Source organism: Ictidomys tridecemlineatus, chromosome X (genome assembly GCF_052094955.1).
Source record: "Ictidomys tridecemlineatus isolate mIctTri1 chromosome X, mIctTri1.hap1, whole genome shotgun sequence".
NCBI classification, from domain to species: domain Eukaryota; kingdom Metazoa; phylum Chordata; class Mammalia; order Rodentia; family Sciuridae; genus Ictidomys; species Ictidomys tridecemlineatus.
In genome coordinates, this window is record NC_135493.1 from 111,546,177 (window position 1) to 111,566,791 (window position 20,615).

The window sequence follows — 20,615 nt, forward strand, 5'->3', positions numbered from 1 at the left end:
TCTGATTCTGTCCCAACTGAAATCATCACATTGGGGAAGGAATTCCTTCAAGGGAATTGTACAAAGTGCACTGATTTTTCCATATAGATAAGTGAAGTCAGAGCATAATGTTCTCATAGGAAGTATTTCTCTTTTTATTGTTAATTTAACTTATAACTGAAGCTAATGAAGTAAAATTGTGTCTAAAATGCCTCTCAAGCAACCTCAAGTTCTTCTTATATCATTCACTTTAACCAAAATGAAAATAATACATAGTTGGATATCTTTTCAAAATTATAATCCTCATTCTCATTTAATGTGGACATAGGAGTGAAATATAAGCAAAAATTCTAATTATTATTCATGTTTCTATAATGTCTCTAGTTTCATATTCCACTGCATTGAGTGAGGCTGATATTTCACTCTATCTACCAAAAATTCCAAAGAGGAAAAACAGGTATGCTTCATAACGAGTTGTCTTTACCATAGCAAATGAATAATTCAAAGTTAAAGATTTTTGTCTTGGGATGAAATCTAAAAATTTTCTATCTTCTTATTTTGAAGACTTAGAAAGTAAAGCTCAGAAATCACTTGCCCAAAATTGTACAGTAGAGTCAGAATAAGAACTCACCTTCCTGATCCCAAGGCCCTGCTCTTTCCATCACATTCCATAATTCTAAAAATGTATTGGGCTTCAAGATTCATGAAGTTTCTAAAAAGCTTTATGGAATAAGAAGAAATAGTGGTTTATTTAATTAGTAATTTTCAGAAGGAAAATATTCATTACTTTTAATTCAGTATTAAATTTAACATCAATATTAGATAAATTTTCATGTTTTTAACACAAAGTCAACTGTAATTTCTTTGAGCAATTATATTGTACTGAGACTTTTCTATGGCAGAACAGAGCTAATTTGATGAAACTTCACAAATTCAATCTTAGGTTACATTCTCACATTAGCCTTCACTTAGATTTGAATCTGAAGGACCAACTTTCCCTGAAGCAATAGAAGATAATAAACAGGGTATTTGTATAAAGTATAAATGCAACCAAAGAAATGGCAAGAATTATTTGCCCTTGATTTTGTTTAAAGTTTTTGAAGAGGAATTACAACAATCCTATGTATTCAAATAAAATCTGCATGTCACCTCAGTTCCTCATTGTTGAAAAGTAAACATGAAGCTCTGTAATGGTCATTATAGAAATGTTTTAATTCAATATTTTTTAATATAGGAAAAAGTCAATCACATTTGGTTTAAACATGCTCTAATAGGTCTATTTTAAAAGAAACAACACAAAAATTATTGGTACACAAATTACTTGTTCTTGAGACATGCCACTCTCAATCAGTTCCCCTTTTCCACCAGTTAAGAGATTTTTAAATTTTCAGTTACTAATTGAGCATCTGGATAATATTCATAAAGCATGATTTCAACTGTCCTTTAAAAATCTTTCAATTATGTTACTACTAACTTAATCTATCATCCTGTCTCATTTATTTTTGAACATCAAACATCTCAGAAGAATATCCTCTGCCCCTTGGCTTCTACCTCTTTACAGTCAATTTTTAACCACTACTCCATTGAAATGACACTCTTAAATGTCACTAATGAATGGCTAGCCTTCTCATGCCACTAACCAAATCTTTTGGCCTTTTTTTCAATCATCATTCTTACTGACATTTATCTGCAACATTTAAGATTGTTAATGTTAATATCATCCCTTGTCATCTGGGATGCTAAACTATCCTGACTCCTCCATTCTACTGAGTCAACAGCAGTGCTGGTCACAGTAGAGAGCCATGAGGGCCTCACTTTTTGTTTTTTTATTTTTTATTGGTTCATTTTGGTTATACATGAAAGTAGAATTCATCTTGATAAAATTATATAAGCATGGAATATATCTTATAACCAGGACCCCATTTTTATGGGTGAGCACAATAGTGAGATTTACTTAGGTATTTTCATATATGTACATAGGAAATTTATGTTAGACTCATTCCACTCTTTCCTGTTCCTATACTCCTCCCTTCCCTTCATTCCAATTTGTCTAATCTACTGAATTCTATTCCTCTGCCCTCCACTTTGTTGTGGGTTAGCTTCCACATATCAGAGAAAACATTCAACCTTTGGGTTTTGGGGGGATTGGGCCTCACATTTTGAAGAAAGGTATAAAATGAGATAATACAGTTTATTTAAGGGGGGAATGAGTAGTTTTGGTGAGTGAGTCATTGAGGACAGACAAACCAAAGGGGAAAAAAAACAGAGTTGACCTCTTAGTGGAAGTTGAAACTGTAAATGTAACAACCCAGATACCCTAGAGCCATTTGCCTTTCAATAAGGCCATCAGTAATGCCCTCCTGTTGGTGTTTTTAATGCAAATGACAAAATACTTACAGGCAAAGTTGTAAGTGGTCTGGAAAGAGTTTGGGAAGGATTATCTTGTGATCATATAAAGGATCACAAGATTACAAAAGAAAAAAATCTGGGTTAAGAGCATTAGGATTACTTTGGATCTGCACACCTATAATAGCTGCTTGGAACTGCACCCATAGGTTTTGTGCTGCAAAGTCAAGCTTGGTAAGGTATCATCTGATTGCATATTCATCTGTTTTGTACATTGCCTAGCTGCCTTTAAGGAATCTTGGTCTGAAAAAAAAAGAGGAGTAACTTCCCTGCAGGGATCACAATAACTGGAGGACCCCCTGCACTGTTGAATCACCTATCTGCTTTGACTCACCTAGAGTAGGGTGAGGGAGAAAAATAGGAAGTATCTACTTTTCTCTTGCCCTCTCACCTCCTTTAAGAAACATTTACTGAGAAACCAATACATGGCAATTACTTTGTTAGATATTGAGGATACAAAAATTAATAAGACTAGTAACCAAAAAGTGTAGATCTTCTAGGCATCTTAGACTCAATATTCAAAGAAAATATTCCGCAGCTGGGATCAGTGGCACATCCCTAATCCCAGTGACTGGGGAGGCGAAGGAAGGAGGATCACAAGGTCAAAGCTAGCCTCAGCAATTTAGCAAGGCCCTGTCTCAAAATAAAAAATAAAAAGGGCTGGGGATGTGGCTCTGTGGTTGAGCACTCCTAGGTTCAATCCCCTATACTAAATAAATACATTAATTAATTAATTAATGCATTCTAATCTTCATATCACCTTCAATAACTACCCATTCTAGCCCTTTCTTCCTAATCTTCCTAATCTTTCCTTATTTCTATTATAAGTAACATTCACCCCAGCTTTAAATTCTAGATTTATTACTCAATTTCTAAAATAATCATCGCTGTCTTCCTTTTTCACTGCCATTCCTACTGGGTCCTCGTTAATTTTCTACTAAACTAATGTAGTTTCTAGCCTCCTTGCTTCTAGTTTCTCCATAGTTCAATTCATCTGGCTCAAAGCCGCTAAATTAATTTTATTCGAGCAAATATAATCAGTCTTCTAGTCAACGCTATCATGGATTTCACAAAGTGGATATTCAGAGCACCTACCAGCTAACTCCAGCTTATCTTTCTAGATATTTCCACCATTCCAATACATACTTTGTTGTTCAACTACGTTAGTGTAGTAGTCTGAATAATGGCACCCAAAGATATCTAAATCTCAATCCCCAGAATCTATGAATACATTATGTATAATAGTAATGGGACTTTGGTGATATAATTAATAATCTTGAGATGAAGGTATTTATTCTGAAGAATGAAAGTCAGTACATTGGGCTGCGATTATGGCTCAGCAGTAGAGCACTCGCCTAGCAGGTGCAAGGCCCTGGGTTCTATCCTCAGCACAATGTAACAATAAATAAATAAAGGTATTATGTCCAGCTACAACTAAAAAATAAATATACTTTTTTTAAAATACATTATGTAATATATACATATCCATGTTTACAGTAACACAATTCAAAATAGCCAAACTATAGAACCAACCTAGTAGCCATCAATGAATAAAGAAAATATGGTATACATACAAATGGAGTATTATTCAGCCATACAGAATTAAATTATGTCATTAGCAGGGAAAATGGATGAAATTCGAGAGCCTTATGTTAAGTGAAATAAACCAAACTCAAAAAGTTCAGGGGTTGGGGCTGGGATTGTAGCTCACTGGTGGAGTGCTTGCCTTGCATGCACGAGGCCCTGGGTTCGATCCTCAGCACCACATAAAAAATAAATAAATAAAAATAAAGATATTGTATTGATCTACAACTAAAAGAAATATTTTTTTAAAAAGTCAAGGGTCATGTATTTTCTCTCATATGTGGAAGCTAGAAAGGAAAAAGGAAAGATAGCAATAGGGGGTTGCGGGGTAGTCTCATAAACATTGAAGGGAGATCAATAGATTAGAGAAAAGGGACCAGGGGAGGGAAGAGGAGGGCAAGGGGACATATTGGATAATGATATTGGCCCAAGTATTTGTACACACACGCAATATAATAATATGTGTAACAAAAAATCCCACAATTATGTACAACTGAAATGAATCAATTAAATTCAGAATAATGGAAAAAAGAACATTGGGATGGGAAGATTATCATGAATTGTCCATGTGGGTCCAATGTAATCACAAAGATCCTTATAGAAGGGAGCCAGGAGATCAAGAGGTGATGTGATAACAGAAGCAAAAAATGGAGTGAGGCAGCCATAACAAGGAATGCCAGCAGCCTCTAACAACTCGAAGAGGCATGGAAGAGATTCTTCCCTGGAGCCTCTAGAAGGAATAAACCCTGCCAGCATCTTATTTTATCCCTGTAATGTTCATCTAGGACTTCTGGTCTCTAAAACTATAAAATATATAATATGTTTGTATTGTTTAAAGCTACTGAATCTGTGGTAATTTATCATAGCAGTAATAGGAGCCTAATACTCAATAGCTGTTGCTACATAAATGAAAGCTACAAAATCTCAATTGCATACAAACATAAACATTTACTTCTGGACTCACTTGTCTACATGTTCTCTGGGCTCTGCTAATCTTGGATGCATTTCTCTGGACTTGGCTCCCTGCTGTTGGTTCAGTTCACCTCTATTTCATATCTCTCTCATTCTTCTGGAAATAGCAAGCTGCTCAGAAAATGTCCTTTTCATAGTAAAAGAAAGAGGTGCCAAAACACAAATCTTTAGTAGGCAAGTACATTTGAAGCAATTTTTCACATCAAATCTGCTGGTATCCAATTGGTCAAAGAAATTCATCTGGCCAAACCCTTGATCAATAGGACATTAAAATATTTCCTATCTCTAGTAGGAAGAACTTCACATCTCAGCCAAAAGACATAGATTCAGAGGGGGTTGAAGAAATGGGAAGAATAATGCAATATATCCTGTGATACATTGTTAAAGTAGTTTTCAATAAATAAACAAAAATAACCCTGATTTGTAGAATTTGCTGATTTCCAAGGCGTAAATATTTGTAGCATGTTTAGTTTTAAGCTGCCAGAATGATGTTGATGAACACAAACTTGGGAAGACATGCACATAATGGGCTCTGGTGTTGAATACCATCCAGCTCCAGCATATCATTGAATCTACATATCAAACGAGTTATTAGAAATTTCTCCTGAACGATACTATAAGTGTCACCTCTCATGCCATTCTGTTTTAGTCAAGTTTTGCATTGCTGTGACCAAAATACCTAATAAGAACAACTTATAGGAGGAAAAGTTTATTTGGCACTCACAATTTCAGAGGTCCCAGTCCATAGATGGCCAATTCCATTGCTCTGGGCCCAAGGTGAAGCAGCACATCAAGGGGGAAGGGTATTGAAGAAGGAAACTGATTCCTAATGACAGCAATGAAGGTGGGATGGAGGAGCTGCAGGGAAGATAAACCCTTCCAAGGCACACTCCGAGTAACCCACTTCCTCCAACCACATCCCACCTGCCCAGAGTTATTGCCCCATCCATTCATTCAAACTAGGATTAGGTTACAGCTCCCATAATCTAACCATTTTACTTATGAATATTATGACATTAACATAATATTCATGAGTAATATTTTCATTTCTATTGTTGGGGGGACATCTCACATTCACACCATGGCACTACCCTTTGAAATGCCTCCATCTTTTCAATGGTACATTTTATACAAAGTTTCCCTGCTTTCCTAATTAGAAATTTCCCTCCTAACATTTTCATAGCATTTCCTTGTTGGTACTTTTAAATATTTATTGTACATGTCTTTCTTGTTCAATGGACTTCAAGGTACTAAGAAGTAGGACTGTATATAATACATCTTGAAATCTTGTAGTACTCTGAACAGAGTAGGTATTAATAACCACTTGGTAGATGGATGAATGAATGAATGAATGAATGAGACACATAAAAGCAGAAAAATGTTAACTAGACTGACTTGGATAAATAGTGTTCTGGCCAAATAAATTAATCTAAAAGAAATACAACAACTAGGAATCACCAAGATAACAGTAAACTAATCCCAGTGAAATGCAAAAGCTTATGAGCATGCATAGATAAGTTTTGTCTTCCTAACCTATTCAGAACTGAGTGTTTGAAAGCCCCCACAAAAGCTAATTCTGACAAAACAAAACATTCTCTTCCCCACCGTTAACAAACAGAAGCTCCAACACCCACAGAAAATTTGGAAGCCCTCAATGACTGCAGCAACAAAAAATGAGACTGCTTCATAATCCATATCAGTTTTGCAGAAATCATCCATTTTTATTGTAAAGAGGAAGCCACAGCTGTTACCACCTGGCAACTGTCAAGACCTGGGAATTTAAATTGGTAGAACCAGGCTGATTTTTGTGGAAAATACCTTTTTCAATCCTATCATAAAACTCATCCCTGCAAATGAGGCTCCTTTCCAACTTCAGAGCAAAGTACAGAGAAGGAGTCTGTTTAGAATTGAGATCACTGCTGAGGTAATTTTTGGAGTTGGTAATTTAAACACATTCATGGGTAAGGCAAGGAAATGCACAGGTATTGTGACTGTACCCTGTGGTGATGTTTATGAAATGAAAAATAATATTTTCATTTCTATTGCTTTTGGTATTTTTAAGAAAGGGGTTTTATAAGAAAAGGAACATAGATATAGTCCTTTTCCTGTCAAACAAAGCATCTTTGGGACAGATAACAAAGTCTTGGTACATAAGATATACACAATTTGATCTTGTCCTTTATTAAGAGTCAGAGATAGCTTTATAAGTGTAGGTACAAGGTTTACATACAGATATATACATCATTCTTTCTGGAATGATGACAAATAAATCTGGCAAATAAATCCTATGGAAAAATAAATCCATCCCTTGGTCTCCCATGTCAACAATTTCCCTTACTGAAAACTTTTAAATACTATTGGTGAGAACATAAATTAATACAACAGTATGAATTAGCAGTATGGAGGGCTGGGGATGTAGCTCAAGCGGTAACACGCTCGCCTGGCATGCGCAGGGCGCTGGGTTCAATCCTCAACACCACATAAAAATAAAAAATAAAGATATTGTGTCCACCTAAAACTAAAAAATAAATATTAAAAAAAGAACAGTATGGAGGTTCCTCAAAAAACTAAAAATAGACCTATTATATAACATAATAGACCCTCTTTGAAGTATATATCTAAAGGAAGTGAAACCAGCATGTCAGAGATACCTAGACCCCCATGTTTATGGCAGCACTCTGCATAATAGCCAAGATATGAAATCAACCAAAGTGTCCATCAGCAGATGAATGGATAAGGAAAATGGCTACATATATTATTCAGAATATTATTCAGCTGTATAAAGAATGAAATTTTGTTATGTATGGCAAAACGAATGGAACTGAAGGATGTTAAGTGAAATAAGCAAGACAGAAAGACAAATACCACATATTCTCATTCATATGTGGAAGGTAAAATAATTATCTCCTGAAGGAATAAAGTAGAATAGAAATTACTAAGAGATTAGAAGAGATAATGGATAGGGGATAGAAAGAGGCTGAAATCCAGGCATGGTGGTGCACACCTGTAATCCCAGTAACTCAGGAAGCTGAGACAGGAGGATCAAAAGTTCAAAGCCAACCTTAGATATTTGGCGAGGCCGTGAGCAACTTAGGTAGAACCTATCTGAACATAAAATAAATAAATAAATAATTATGTAAAAGGACTGGGGATATAAGTCAGTGGATAAGCACCTATTTAGTCAGCTTTTTCACTGTTGTGACCAAAGGATCTGTCGAATAATTTTAACAGAAAAGTTTATTTGGTGCTCATGGTTTCAGAGGAATCCATAGATAGCCAACTCTATTGGTCTGGGCCAGAAGTGAGGAAGAACCTCATGGCAGGAGGATGTGGCAGAAGAAAGAAGCTCAGAATATTGCACTAGGAAGTAGGCAGAGACAGTTCCACTCATCAGAGACAAAATATATACCCCAAAAGCAAGTCCCCAATGACCCACTTCTTCTAGCCACACCCTACCTGTCCACACTTAATCCCTAACAGAGGATTAATGCCCTAATTAGGTCAAGGGTCTCATAACCCAATTATCTCACCTCAAACCCTCTTGCATTGTCCATGCATGAGCTTTTGGAGGACCGCTCATATCTAAACCATAACAGTGCCCCTGGGTTCAATCTTCGGTACAAGAAAGAAAGGAAGGAAGGAAGGGAGGAAGGGAGGAAGAAAGGAAGAAAGAAATTAGATAACGGGCACCAAAATACAGTTAGATAGGAGAAATAAGTTCTAGTATTTAGCAGCACAACAGAGTAACTATAATTTACAACTTGTTATGTATTTTATATGGGATAAGAAGAGAGGAGTTTGTAGGCTCCAAACACAAAGAAATGATAAATGCTTAAAGAATTAGAAATGCTAATTATCATCATCACATCCAATGGGACAGGAGTCCCCTGTGCTTCTCCTTTTCTAGCAAAGCAATAAAACTTCTTTTTTCTCAAAAATGTGTCCTTGCTATTGGATTGGCATCTGGGACAAGAACCAAGCTTTCAATAACAACTTGGTGACCCAGATAGGATAGACACAAGAGCAGCACCTGCTCCAACTTTCTTGGGCAGGCCTTGCTCTTCAAGGAACCCCACTTCTATGCTGAGGATGTAAGGCAAATTTGTTGGCAGCCAACTATGGGAGAGTTAGGAAATAGGTGAATTTGCCTCAAGTTGAACTTGAGGAGCTATTCCTGTGAGTAAAGGAAGGGACTTAGGAACAGTCCCAGCAGCTGCCAGACCTCCTTTTGCTTCAAGGAATTCCCACCTTCTCTCCCTGAATGGTATGGTTTGCTTCATCTTGGTCCACTTGGAGAAAAAGGAAATCAAGCACAGTAAAATCACAATAGCCTTGGCCATCAGTGTGTTCCCCAGTGTGTACCCCAAGACCTTTGATTCCACACATCTGGTTTCTCTTTGTGGGAATATCTGGCTCCTCTTTATGTGTACATCTGTGGACTCTTCAGACTCTCTGGTGTAGGAGTCATGGTTAAGTTGAACTTGGGGATCTAGGGATATTTACTCCCTTGTGGTCTATTCTAGGTTCTCATCTATTTGTTGGCCTTGAGTTCAGGAATTCCCTCTGGAAATCTTTTTTGTTTGTTTGTTTGTATCTGTTACTACCCTCTTTAAGATATGAACAATACTGCATTGATCCTATAGATAGTCTCTTGAGAAAGATCTTGCCTGATCTATGTTAAAGGTTCCTGTCTTTCAGCCATGATTTTGGGTCCTCTGTCACTGTGCTTCTTTTCAGTACAATATTATAGTTGGGGTTGGTCTGTCAGAGGTAAAGTAAATGGAAGAGATTCTGAATATATAGGCATTTTTGCAGTTGCATGAGAAAGTCTGAAGAGTCAGGAACCAAGCTGAGAGTACAAAAAGTCACTGACTTTGGTATGCAAGAATAGCAAAACACCAGAAGAAAAGTTTTTTTAAAAAATTTAAATCATTTAAACCCAGTGATGGCAGTTCCAGCACTGTTTCTCAAACTGGTCCCAGGTAGCCACAGATCATCTTGCTATGGGTCAGGGACACCAGCCCTGGGCTGGGAAAAATATTCCAGGAAAGCTGCCTGGGCTTTAAAAAAAAAATGGACAAAGAGAACCTGGCCTCTGCCTTGCCTTATGGCCTCTTTTGTCCATGGGGGGTGGAGGCTGCTGGCCAAAAAGGATATAACAACAGGTTCTAGCACTGTTTATGACTGGGAACAGGAATAGTCTCCTCTTTTAAGATAGGAAAGGACACCCCATTTGTCTAGAAGATATCCATCACTGGGGCAAAGCTATTCTTGCAATGACAGTATCCCATCAAACTAAATGCACAGGGAGACTGGCAGAACAAAAACTGCACCCAGAAAAGAAACAAAAGAAACTAATGCCAGGCTGCATTTTTTGTTAGCCTCTGCAAAAGGATCTTCAAGGAAATCTAAAGAAAGGATGTAAAGGGCCTTCCCCATTGAATACCAATAGGCCTAGTGTAACAAAAAGGCTGAAAAGGAATCTCTGGGTTCAATTGACAGTGGGGAACTCAAAGTTGATGGCATTGTGAAATGATAAGCGTGATAGATCAGACTCAAAAATATCCTGTGCTCCAATCCCTTAAATGCCACCTGAGAGGAAAAAATATTAAGGCACAATTTTTTGTATGTGGCATATTTTCTGACCCTCTCCTGGGATGAAATTTATAATATAAATTAAATGCACAGATAACATTCATAAGGATTATCTCAGAATATAAATTTAAGAAAGGTTCTGAATCTAGAAAAGAAATTCAAGAAAGCTACAGTATAGAAATATATTTTAGTATGGAAAATTACAAAGTAAAAGAAATATTTCTGGATGAGAAGGTATTTTGCATGGTAAAGTAATATTCTTGTGCTAAAGTCTAAGATAAAAGAGAAGAAAAAAATTAAGGATGTAAACAAGCTATAGAATGTCTAAGCAAGTTGCAGAAAGTTTGTGGAATGTAAATCTCAAAGTTTGTGCATGTGATTAAATTGCCTATAATTAGCACAATCAGTTATTCAAATTTTAATGTTCCAATATGAAGCAAAGTCTGAGACATTGATCTGTTCTTATCTATCAAGATAATTTTCTTGTGTCAGGTTTTATTATTTAGGGAAACAGTATTAAAGGAATTAGGGTTTGTACCTATTTATTTAACCATTTATTTCATAAATGGTTAAATAAACAACAATTATTTCAGGTTCTTACAATATAGTTGACATTCTGATTATATGTGACTAGAGATATGTATATATCTAAGAACTATGTTTGTCTGAACCTTGTCTAAGTGGTATGTCAAAGTTTGTAAAATGAAAGCTTGTGTAGGTTTTCTGGCAAAGCAACAAATAAGTGCTTTTTGTATACATTGTATCTGACACAGAAAGGCCACACTGCCATTTGAAGGACCTGGCTTTTATCTGATTACTTTAAGATAAAAAAGGCTGTTTTTTATCTAAGTCTATTTCTAAGACTAAGTCTATTTCTGGTCATTAATACTGTTTCCTAAATTTATCAGAGCTTTAAGACTATAATCCTTTGATTTTTGCTAGTACTACTAACATACGAACCTGTGATTATTGTTCCTTCATACTATGAATTCTAAATTTTACTTTAAAAGAACAACTTCATAAATAAAACACTTTAAGTTTTGTCAAGAGGCCATCCTCACATGAGTTAAAGCTTTGCCTCTCATCCTACTCCATGTTAGAAAGGCTCCAAAGTACACTAGAAATAGCTTGTTTTAAAGTTGTGTTCAAAAGACAGATTTGTTTTTGTTGTTGTTGTAAAGATTATTATGAGATCTCAAAATAAATGGGATGTAATACAAAACTTAAGTAAAAGTTTGGGTAAATTGTAAAAGGTATTTAGGTTACAAAATAGTTTTAAAAGAAAGTAAAACTTGCATGCAATTAAGTTGGTAAATATATGGTCTTTGTAGAGGCTAAATAGATGCCAAAGATACAACTATTGCCTATTAGTGTTTTGCAGAAATACTACTTCTAACAGAACAACCTGAGTTAATTTAAGATAATAAGTCATCACCTACAGGACAGATAGAATGTAATGCTGACTTCCAGTACTAATATTGACCCCAATTAAATGAAAGAGGTAATTGTAAAACTATAGATATTCAAGTTATAACCTGTTACTCTGACTTTTAGACTGGTGGAACTGGATGGCTGTATGTTTAAAACCAAAAACTTGGAGACCAAAGTAAAGGAAGTAAAAATGCCAAGGAAAAGCAGCCAATATTTTGGCCATTGCCCTTTAAGTTTAGACAGGATCCTTCTAAAACCCTGTAACTTCAATGAGTCACCTGATCTGCTGATCAAAGGGATTGAGAGTACCCTAGAGAACAGGAAGCCAATCAGTGCACATTCTGCAAAGAGGAAGGTCATTGGAGAACAAAATGTCCCTGTTGCTTCAAAAGGAAGCCATGTATGGTCAGCAAGACTTTGACACATCCTGGCAGATGTCATGGCTTATAGAGGCTAAAGGAGCCATGAGGCTTCCCACACATTCTCAAGAGTGATCTCTAAGGAATCTCAGCTAACTCTAAGGGTAGACAAGAACAAGGTCAGTTCTGACCAACTTGGTCTTAAATACCTGTCAGGAGAGTATGACCAAAGCACAGTCATACATAGACATTTAAAAGCAAAGATAATTTTTTAAAAAAATGTAACTTAAGATGTACACTGTGTCAGCCCTATGAAAAGTAGGTAAAGCTGGAGGCTATAAAAGAAGTATTCTTGTGTGGGAGTGTCTAATAATAACTCTCACAAGGGACTCTAGAGTCACAAGTTTGTCCTGAGTCAATTTGAGACTGATTTCCCAGACCTACAAATCTTCCTGACTTCCTACATAGGTAAACTCAATCTATTTTGCACGGGTATGATTATGAGTTACTGTCTTCATGGTTTTAAGATACTGGCTGAAATACTAATTTCTTTTGTGCTAATTGTTTATAAAAAGTATATAATGCTGCCAGTCATGAGAGTATACACCTGTAATCCTAGCAGCTCAGGAGTCTGAGGCAGGAAGATCAGGAATTCAAAGCCAGCCTCAGCAATTTAAGGCACTAAGCAGTTTAGCGAGACCCTGTCTCTAAATAAAATATTTAAAAGGGCTGGGAATGTTGCTCAGTGGTTAAGTGTCCCTGGGCTCAATCCCCAGTACTCCCTCTCAAAATATATATAAATATAAATATATATATATAAAACATATATTTATACATGTGAATACAAACAGCTATATATATATTATAAATACACTTATTTGTTCTTTTTCTAAAAAAAGAAATACTAATTACCATTATATGATCATTATACATTGTATACATATATAAAAGTACCACACTGTACCCCAAAATATATACATTTATGAATCAATTAGAAATAAATAAACTATAGTTATCTTCTTTCCTGCATAGCATGAAATGTCCATGATTATAGTGACTTCTTTGAATGAAACAATAAGAATGGGCATTGCTTCAAATGGCTCCAATTAACATATATACCCATTCATTCCTTCAAATAAGAACCATTCATTGTACATGTCCTGTGTTCCTGAAACAATGTATTACACTTAGAATACCAAGAGTAATTTTAGAAAAATAGACATAAATAATCAGATGTGATGGCTCCTGTCTGTGATTCCAGCTACTTGGGGAGCTGAGGCAGGAAGGTCATAAGTTCAAGGCCAGCCTAGCCAACTCAGGGAGATCCTGACTCAAAATATGAAAAAGGTCTGGGGATGGGGATAGAGATGGGGATGGGGATGTGGCACAGTAGTTAAACACCCCTGGGTTCAATCCCTGCTACCAAAATAAAAAGAAAGAAAAGTAAAAGAAAAAAAAGGGACAGGGTATAGTTCAGTGGTAGAGTGTTTGCCTATCATGACTAGATTCGACTCAAATCGGTACTGAAAAGAAAAAGAAGACATAAATAGTTGGACATTAGGATTTACATATCTGATCAGAAACATAGAATGAAAGTATATTTTTTAAAGGGGGAGGCAAGGGTTCATGGCAGTGAGGGGGGTCACATTAACAGTGATACAGATTCCACTGGCTCTTACTTCCATATGCTCCTCAAAAATTTTATATTCCTGTCAAGTATGCTTTGAACATCTCTGGAAGTCCCAGTGGAGCATCTGGCATGTACTCATGAAGATATGCACTCTGACCAAGGACCATTGTGTCTTGGTGGACTGGAGTTCTCATGGGAGCTGCTCACTAATATAGCCCATCTCTGTTTTCAAATTTTGGGTTTTCTATTATCTTATAGATATTTGGGGATTCCATTTTTAGTTACTCTACAAACCCTCTGCTCCCTATGAGTGTTATACTAATGCAAGAGACTAATCCAAATGACTACCACCATGCTATTCTTAAAATCCTAGTGTCTTTTTGTAATACCTAATCTATTACTTACTGAGCCAACTTTATTGGGCCTGTTTCCTTCTTCCTTTAAGGTTACCTGGGTCACACGAGGGCCTCCCCTCCAGCTGGGAAGTCAAGAACAGGAATATCTACAAAGTTCTAAGACTCAAACTAAGACATTTGCTACTCTCAAAATATTTAAACAGGCTGAGCACAGTGGTACACAGCTGCAATCCCAGCAATTTGGGAGGCACAGGCAGGAGGCTCACAAATTCCAGACCAGCCTCAGCAATTTGGTGAGGCCCTAAGCAACTTAGTGAGACTCTGTCTCAAAATAAAAATGTAAAAAATGGCTGGGGATATGGCTCAGTGGTAAAGCAGCTCTGGGTTCAACCCTTAGTACCAGTCTGAATCGTACAATCTAGGGGAAGAAGCAGAGAAAGTTTCCTATAAGAAGTCACATCCAGGCTACGAACTAAAGGGTGAATCAAGAAGTTTCCCAGTAAAGATGAGAAGTAATAATGCCAGCAATAAGGCAAAGTTCTACATTTCACTTTAACTATTGCATCATAAAAGCTATCATTGTTCTGTAGTACATATGAGTCTCATTTCTAGATAGTGTTACATTATCAAACCACCAATCTAATTGGTGCCAATAAGTTGATTCAGTTTGAATGTACCAATTATGATGCTTATTTGAATACTTCATGCAGACAGTACAAGTTATAGTGATATTTATGTAATTTATAATTGTTAATGAAATTAAAATACTTTTAATGATAATACAATTAAATTATTTTTCTAGTTGCAGAAAAAAAGTCTGGGTGATTTTTTTAAGTACTAAGTGAATGTATTTATCTGATTTAAAAATTGAGAGGAAATGCAAAACTGATTCTATAATGAGAAAAGAAACAAATTGGAAGAAGGTATGTCACAAATTTCATGATGAATGATAATTGCAATTTGCTGCAGCAGAGCAAAATGAAAAAGGTCTTCATGCATAAAAATATTTTAGAATATAATAAAGTGAACAATATTGAGATGTTTTCAGCAAGTATGACATTTTCAGCAAGCATATAGTAAATATGATAAAAATTTTGATATAATAGTCAAAAAGGAATCAATGGAATTGGCCACTTGAAATCAGAAAAAAATATCTAACAAAATTTGTTAGATGATTTATAACTTTGGGCAGCTATGTAATAACTTGAACTCCTGCATAGAAAAGAAAATCAATTTTAGATGGAGAAATGGTAAAATATATATTATTTGAATTGCAGAAATTATATTAGAGAGTTGGAAGGAAAAGAATTAAAATAATATAAAAAGATTGTCAATTATACTACCAAACAGTTTCCCATGGAATACCAAGACCATTCTAACAAATATCAAAGATCATTTGATTCAAAAATTTTAAAACTGCATGTACTTTTCTGTAGCTTTAGATGAGTCATGAAATATAAGTGATATTACTCAATTAATATTTTGGGTACATTTTGTCTCAAAGGACTTATAAATTCACAAGGAAATGGTGTCAATTAGTGGCCTAAAAATCAAATTTATGGCATAGATATTTTTGAATATTTTACATGTGTCAAAGAAGAATTTCATCTAGATAAGAACAAATAGTTTCTATCATAACAGATGATGCTCCAACTATGTTAGCTTCAAAAATATGGATTTATTGAATTTTTAAACAAAAGACTGATGTTTCCCTTATTGCTTTGTTTCTCTGTATCATATATACTGAAAATATTTGTGCTCAGTTTTCTGAAGCAAACCTAGGAAAAGTGTGATGGATACGGTTATTAAAATGTTTCTGTACACATGCAAATGCTATGAATCATCACCAGTTTATGGAACTGTTGACAGAAATAGAAGACAATGATCTTCTGTTCTTTGCCAATGCTTATTGGCTAAATTGTGGAAGAGCTTTGCAAGGATTTATTGTACAGTACTTTAAAATCAAGTGCAAGATATTCTTAAAGCAAAAGAAATACTTGCCAAATATCCAGTAATCAAAGACAAAAATGGCAGTGGCATTTATATTTTTTCACTGACATCACACTGTATGAATAAACTAAACTTTTCACACTGACTTTTTAGAGTTGTAATTCACATAACATATAATTCACCCATTCAAAAGGTACAATTCAGTGGCTTTTTAGTATATTTACAGAATCATGTAGTCATTCCACAATCTAATTTTAGAATATTGTGATCACCCCAAAGGAAACCCCATACCCATTAGTGTTCACTTTGTATTTTCCCCCAGCTTCCCTCTCTCTACAGATTCTGGGATCCACAAGGTTATTTTATGTCCCTGTGGATTTACCCATTCTAGATGTTTTGTATAATTGGAATCATATAGTATGTGGTACTTTGTTATAGGTTTCTTTCAATTATCTTAATGTTCTTCAGGTTCATCCATATTGTAGCATTTTTTCAGTCCCTCATCCCTTTATTGCTGAATACTATTCCATTGTATGGATGAACCCATAGAACTTGTATTGTTTCCATTTGGGGGGCTATAAACATTCATGTACAAGTCTTTTGTTTAGAACTGTTGTCATTTATTACGTCTATTCTAGGAGTAGAATTGCTGGGTAATATGGTAATTCTATGTTTAACTTTGTGAGAAGCTGTAAATCTCTTTTCCAAAGTGGCTGCACCATTTTATATTATTACAGCAGTTTATGTGGGTTCCAGTTTCTCCATATCCTTGCCAAAACTGTTATTATTTGTCTTTTTTAGTATAGCCATCCTAGTGGGTATAAAGTGGTATCTCATTGTGACTATGATTTGCATTCCTCTGATGCTAAAAATGTCGAGAAATGAGCTCAATTTTAACTTCCAAGGAAAAGAAAAGCTTATTTTAAGTTAGACAGGTATAAGAATTTATGATAAAATTGAAATTTTTGTAATAGAAATAACTAATAGTGACTTTCCACATTTTTCGAACATGAAAAATCTGCAGTGGATTTATATTGCTATCAACACCATTATGTAAGTTGACTGATAAAAAACTATTGGAAATTTTTGAAGAATTCTTTTTTATTTTGAGAAGAGTTGTTTTTCATTTTGTGCAATATTCCTTTGAACTGATTAATCATACTGAGTTAACACAAGTTTTAGTGAATTTCCTTAACTTAGACAAATGTAGCTTTAAAACTGATGTGCTTTTTATTCAAAGTCAAATCAATTTTTCTAAAAACAAACCTATTTTGTCAATGCAGAAGAAATATTAAAGAAAGATGATTTTTGGCACTGGATCCAGTCATTGGAAAACTTTTAAAGTATGTTTGGAACAATTTGGGTATGTAAGCCAAATATATATATATATATGAGAGCGGAAAGCATTACAATTTTTATTACACATATGGAGCACAATTTTTTATATCTCTGGTTGTATACATAGTATATTCACACCAATTCGTGTCTTTATACATGTACTTTGAATAATAATGATCATCACATTCCACCATCATTTATAACCCCATGCCCCCTCCTTTCCCCTCCAACCCTTCTGCCCTATCTAGAGTTCATCTATTCCTCTCATTTCCCCCTCCCTATCCCACTATGAATTAGCCTCCTTATATCAAAGAAAACATTCAGCATTTGGGATTTGGGGATTGAGTAAGCTAACTTTTTAAAAACTGAAAATTAAGTGTAAATTCGGATCAAATATGCTCCATGAAAACTCAGACCACAAATTGAGAAGTATAGTAAGTTAAAACTTTTTTTCAAAGATTCAGTATGAATAAATAATATAAAATATCTAAATAATATTTTGTAATATATTTTTCATTTTGATGACATAGTAAAATGATAATTAGGATATATTAGGTCTGATAAATTGTTATTTAAATCATTTAAATTAATTTGATCTATGATTTGCATTTCTCTGTTTTCTTTTCCTGTTCATAATGATTGATTTTATTGTTTATATAGCTAAGACAACAGAATTCTGTGTATAAAAAAACTCTGATAAAGAGAAACAAGAAGGCAGGCTTAACAAAGATGTACTTTCAAAACTGGATCTTACTTGCTGATTTACTATTTGCTTAATCCTGGTATAGCACTAAATAGAGAAATCCTCCTGGCAGCTAGAAGTGGATAGAATCCTTCTACCAATAGGAGAGGATCTCAAACCAATTTAAGTTGTGATATTTTGGTGCTTTTGAATATTTTCAGCCATCACCGTATTTCTTGATTCTCCAGAATGCCAGATCTTGTTTGAAATACACACACACACACACACACACACACACACACACACACACTTCACACAATTCACACAATTATTGAAGCAAATCTTTGTAAGCAACTAAGGAATGTACATGACCAGTATGCATTATCATTTCCAATTGGCAACCAGCAGGATACAACTGGAGGACGGAATGAGAATAACAATTGATACAATCAATAATTTGAAAATTTTAGTATACAAGCAAGCTGATTACTAAATAGAAGAGTACAAAACCAGACAGCAAAGAAAAATCCTTTTTTATAACATTCTACTATAAGTATATATTCTAAAATGTAGGTATGAAAGCATAGACATATATATGCATATATACATATATATACACACATATGAAATGATACATTACACAATGTTCACAATATTAAGAGTGGTTATCTCTGGGAAGCAGAATTTCAGATGATTCATATTCTTTTCACTTGACTGTGTTTTATAAATTATCTACCATGAACATGTATCCCTTTTGTATTAAGAAAAAAAAAACTTTCTAAACATAATCTGAAGACCTCCTACCTAAGTAATTGAAAGCTGTAATCTTCTGAACAGAACATAACCAGAAATGGAAGAAATTACAAAGAAATAAACAATCATCACCTCCCCTTGATACACAGCATAAAAATGAAAAGGCCTTCCAACAAATTAAGTCTCAGTGAGATTCTCCAGCAGCCACTTTTGGCTCAGCAGAAAAGTGCTTATTTTCTCTTTGTTGCTAGCCTTAAAATACCTGGTCCAAGCCTCAGTGAAACAACATGATACCAGACTCTCCCAGTCTTGCCTAGGACATGGTTATTTGTGCAGTGTAGTGTAGCAGGTAGGGTTAAGCTTTGCAAGACACCCCCTACTGCCTCTGCTTAGGAGAATGTCTGAAAACCCCATTAATAAATTCTGAAAGTTTCCTATTTGGTGCTGACCTAGCTCATTGTTCTTATTCTCTTAAAAATACAAACATCATGAATTTCTTTGGGGGAGTAAAATGCACGAAAAATGTTTTAAGGTCAGGGGTGACATGTGAGATTCATTTTAAGTGTCTGGAAAATTTAGATTTCTGTGGTGAAGTATACACTGAAGAATTTGTCCAAATGACCCTCTTGGTTATAAAGCTGTTCTCCCTCAGCTCCAAACCACTCTGCTCTGGTTTCTGAGGCAGCAAGAGCTGGGATTTGGCCCACTACATTTCTACTTGGCCAGACCCTGTTAGACCCTACCAATAGGGGGACAAAAAGGGGGCTATATGAAGGGATAGGAAGGATTTGTTCATCCCCCATTGGCTCACTGTCACCCTTTTGTGGTTTCTTCACCCTAACATGAAATTCACTTTCTTAGAGATATTACAACCTACTGAGACACACCCTGTCCTCGGAGTTACTTTTCACCATTCCAACCTCTTCCCTGTGTTCCCCCTACTCTAGGGGTAATGTAGCTTCTGCGAGCTATAACTTCTGAATTGTCTTAGTGTCCCCACTTTACCTTTTTGAATATCAAATACTAGGTTAACAATTCATTAAATTACATTCTCTCCAATGAAACAGCTAATGTAGTTTCTATCTTGTAATTAGATCTGACAGATATGGGAAGACAATTCAGTCCCCAAAAGGTGAAGGCCATATTATCAATAGGTCATACTAAGCAACTATCTTCTTTTCCAACAGTTGGGATTGTAATTGAGGAGACCAAACAAATAATTGCAACCATGTATCTCCACAACAAGTATGTATTATGCAGGGCATCTATACAGAGATTTTAAGAATATGGGCCCACTGTGACTAGAGTAACCTATGCCATGTAGTAGGTTCAAGAAAACTTCAAGAAAAAAATGAATTTTAGGAATGAGTGATACAATGTCTCTCAGAGAAGGAGGAAAGTCATTTTTGTTGTGTGGAATGGCATTTGCATAGATTTGAATTGGAGAACAAATAAGTAACATGTACAAGGAAAGTAGGACTGAAAGGCAAGTAACTCACCTGAGATGGAGATTCAACCAAGAGATTTTATTGAAGGGGAAGAAAAGGAGAGGAAGAGAGCAGAGAGCGGAGAGCAGAGAG